Source organism: Theropithecus gelada, chromosome 2 (genome assembly GCF_003255815.1).
Source record: "Theropithecus gelada isolate Dixy chromosome 2, Tgel_1.0, whole genome shotgun sequence".
Classification (NCBI taxonomy): Eukaryota; Metazoa; Chordata; class Mammalia; order Primates; family Cercopithecidae; genus Theropithecus; species Theropithecus gelada.
Window position 1 is genome coordinate 51,294,564 of NC_037669.1, and position 4,138 is coordinate 51,298,701.

Below are 4,138 nucleotides of genomic sequence, written 5' to 3' on the forward strand. Positions count from 1 at the left end.
TGGCATGGTGGCAGGTGCCTGTAATTCCAGCTACTCGGGCAGACTGAGGCAGGAGATCACTTGAACCTTGAAGGTGAAGACTGCAGTGAACCGAGATCACGCCACTGTACTGAACTTCATCCTGGATGACAAAAAATAAAGAACGTCACTGTCTCAGGACCAGCAGGGGTGACCTGCAAATTCTGGATGTGAGGGGGACCCAGACTGGTACTTTACCTGCCTAGGCTCCTTGACCCTCAAGCTACCCTAGGGAAGGAAGGGATTATCATCCCCATTTACAGAGGAGGAAACTGAGGCACAAAGCGTGAAGTGATTTGCCCACAGCCACCAAGAGTCTAGATTCAAACACAGATCCAAGTCCAGGCCTGAATTTTCCCTGTATGGGACCACCCTCCCCGGGGGAAGATGGCTGTCTTCCCATAGGTTAGAGGTAGTGACCTGCCCAGCCCCATCCCCAGGGCCGAGGGCGGGGAGGTGCAGCAGGCTTCAGGGAGGCTCCCCAGCATCCCAGGGGCCAGACCTGATGATATGTGTTCCCAGGTCCTTTTAGCTGAACAGACCCTGCGAACTCTCCAGCCAGGTGCCTGGAGCCACGGGAGGGTTTGGGGGCCTCAGGCCCAACCCTAGGCGGGTGCATGCGAGGGCTGAGCAAGCCTTGGCCTGGGGCCCTGCCTAAAAGGGCAGGCCCCACAGCCCACGGGAGGCCCTAAACCAGAAATGGAAACAGGACTTTGCCCTGTTTCTGAGTCAAAGAGGTGATGAGAACAGAAGAGGGTAAAGAAGCCCGTCACATGTCACATGTCACATGTATTATGCACCTGCTGTATGCTAACCTCATTCGCACTATTTACCAGAGTCCTCTATAGAGGAGGCAATGAGGTTCAGGCCGGGGCCACACCGCAGGTATACAGCAGAGGCAGGACTGAAACCCTGGCTGGACAACTACAGAGCTGCGTTCTTTCTCCGGAGACCACTCTCCCCGGAGCTGAGGTCACCCTGAGCCGAGGTCCTGGCTTTTACCTGCCCTGTCCACTGTGCCTCAGCCCTGATAAAATTAGGGAGTTCAGAAGTCAACACCCGGGGTAGTGGTGAAAACTGACCACTCTGCCACTCCACCGTGCGTGGCCATGGGCAAGGGCCTGCAGGCCACTCTGAGCCTCGGTGTACCAGCCCGGACAATGGAGCTCCAGAACCCTGCACAGGGAGGCTGCTGTGAGGATGAACAAGGACCAGGCATGCAGAGAGTGGCATGGGCCTCTGCAATCCTCTCACACACATGGCCTGGAACATGGCACATGCTCACCACAGGCACTCCCCTGCAAGGAGGCTGCCAGGGGAGGAGGGGAGGAGGCCAGGGTTCTGGTTTGCTTGCCAGGGGGTGCCAGGCTCCCTCAAGCCCTCCCTGGGCCTTACCTTCCCCATCCACAAATCGACAACGCCGACAGCCAGCACTGGGCCAGGGTGAGCAGGCCTCCTCAAAGGACACCTCCCTTCTCATCCACCCCTGCACACCTTGTCCAGCTGCAGCGCCGAGGCTGGGCCTCTGCAGGTGGAACAGGCAGGTGGAACAGGTACTCTCCAGGGCCGCAGCCCCAGCTGCATGCGCCAATCCATGATGCATCTCTCAGCTGCCTGCTCTGTTTTATGACTATTTTTAATTCACTTTGTACTTTGAAAGTTCAAGCTGAAAGCCAATGGCCCTTTAGAAAGCCCAGTGTATGTTTTCCAGCTGAACAGCATTTCCAGGGCAGGACGTGGGAGCGCCCGTCTCTGCGGGCCCCAGCCTGAGTAGACAGCCATGTAACCACAGGTGCCACACTTCCCTCCACCAGGCCCTGCCACCACCGCTGAGAGGCCGTGGGACTGCCTTTCCCCTCCGGGCCCCTGTCTCATCTGGACAACAAGGGTGCTGAGGTCTGCCTCTCCCAGGGTTGCTGGTAAGGGTATGAGCTGGGGAAGGGCGTGGAAGTCCAGGCAGCGTGCAAGATGCCATGCTCACCAAGACACTATTTGCCAGAGGGCCTGGCCATAGGAAAAGGGCATCAGTGTTGGAGTCAGACGGATGTGGGTGCATTCCCTGGCTTTGCCATTGCCCGACTGTGCAGTCTTGGGCAAGCCATTTCACCTGAGTTTGTTTCCCATCAGTAACATGGTGGTGGTGATGATGGTGATAATGAGTGCCGACAGCCACAATCAAGCATGCTTGAGTGCTTACTCTTGCTTTAAGCCCTTCACAAACATTCACTCATTTAATTCTCTAACACTTAGGAGGCAGGTGCTATCATCCCCATTTTGCAGATGGTATCATTCCCATTTTGCAGATGAGTAAACTAAGACACAGCTATCGAGGGGAGGAGGCAGGACTCAGAGCCAGGCTGGAGAGACTGGAGCCCACACGTCCGCTCCCTGGGCCTCTCTAGCAATCACGTGACAGCATCACTTCGAGTGGTGCAGAACCTCGCGTGTCGGCCCTGGGCCTGAGCAGGGTGTCCCCAGCCAGTGCTGGCTGAGCTGAATGAAACCAACTCAAGGGCAGGCTGCCCTGGAGGAGTTCCTGGCCCTAAACCCCAAACATTTGGCTCAGCAGCCAGGGAGGCATCATAAAAGTCTTCCTTTAGGTCTGCCTGGGAGTCCCACTAGGCAGGGAGGGGCCCCGTGCCAGCACCCACCTTTGTTTATGCCTGAGGCAGCAGGGTAGGGATGGTCATGCCTGCCTCTGCCCCCGCTGGGGCCCTATTAGCCTAGCCTGGAGGGGTGGGTCCCGGGCAGGGGCCAGGTTACAGCCAGGCACTGCTGCTTCCTGCTGGAACTTCCCTGCATCTACTCCGTAGAGAACAGAGCCCAAGATGAAATCTCCCAAGATGAAATCCCTCTCCCCAGGCCTCAGCCGGCTCACTGGCCAGGCATGGTGCAAGGTCATGCCTCCCAAGGTCTCCCCAGACCATGAGTCTGATGGCCAGTCATCCTCAGCCGGTCCCTGCTCTTACCCAGGGCTGCTGTGCTACCTCTCAGCCACTTCATGAAGCTGACCTGCTCCACTGGGATTGATGTAACTTGTGGTGTAATTTACATACAGCAAAATGCACGGATCCTGCAAACAGGTCCAAACACTTCACCTGGCCTCAATTCTTCCGCCTGACCTACATACAGAATATTCCTCCCCGTCACTCTGACAGTTACTGGGAGCAGCAGAAAGCCACCCAGCATCCTGAGTGCCTTCAAGGTACTGAGGCTCTTATTCCCAGGACAAGCCCTTCCACCAGCATCTTTAAGGAAGAAACAGCTCACAGGTTCTGGAGCTGGGGCCTGGGCTCCAGTCCTCACTCCTCCACTTAGGGGCTGTGGGTGCTCAGCAAGTAACTAACCCCTTTCCTGCCTCCGCTTCTGCATCTGTGAGGTAGGCATGAAAACAGTTCTCACCTCAGAGCACCATAAAGTTCCATATGCAATTCCCAGCCAGAGTCTGGATAGGGCCTGGCCCTTAGTACCACCTGGTCAGCATCAGCTTTTATCAGTCTCCTCACACCCAGCACAGAGCCAGGTGGGACCCCGGCCTGCCACCCCACGTCCTTGTCCCTGGAACCCTGACCCTCAAGGGGCCACCCTGCCCCCCACCCAGGCTGTGCCACTCATACTGGGGATGCTCTGGTCACTCTGCCCAGCCAAGGCTCTGCCTTTCCCCCTGCCTGGATACCCCACCCTCCACCCCAGCCCACCCTCATCTCGGGGCAGCCCATCCCTGTAAGTGCTCCAAAAGCACCCCAGGCCTAGAAGACGCCCCTTCCACCCACTGCCCTGCCAGGGCCCCCTCCTGCTGTGCAGAGCCACCATCACAGCCCAGCTGTGCCTGCCCACCTGTTCCCAGGCTGTCCCAGACCCCGTGACCTTATCCCCCAGGGACCCTAGACCCGTCTCTGTCCAGAGAGTAACTCCCCCCCACCCCACCCCACTGCCAAGTGTGAGGCAGCTGAGAACTTTTACTTTGGAATCTGGCAGAGCTGGATTCAAGCCTGGCTCTACCACTGTTGAGATCTGCTGAGAGGTGTGGCCTGGGGCAAATTTCTCACCCCTGCCAAGCCTCAGTTTCCTCACCTGTGAAATCGGAATCATTACCAACTCCACGGGACTCAGAGGATGG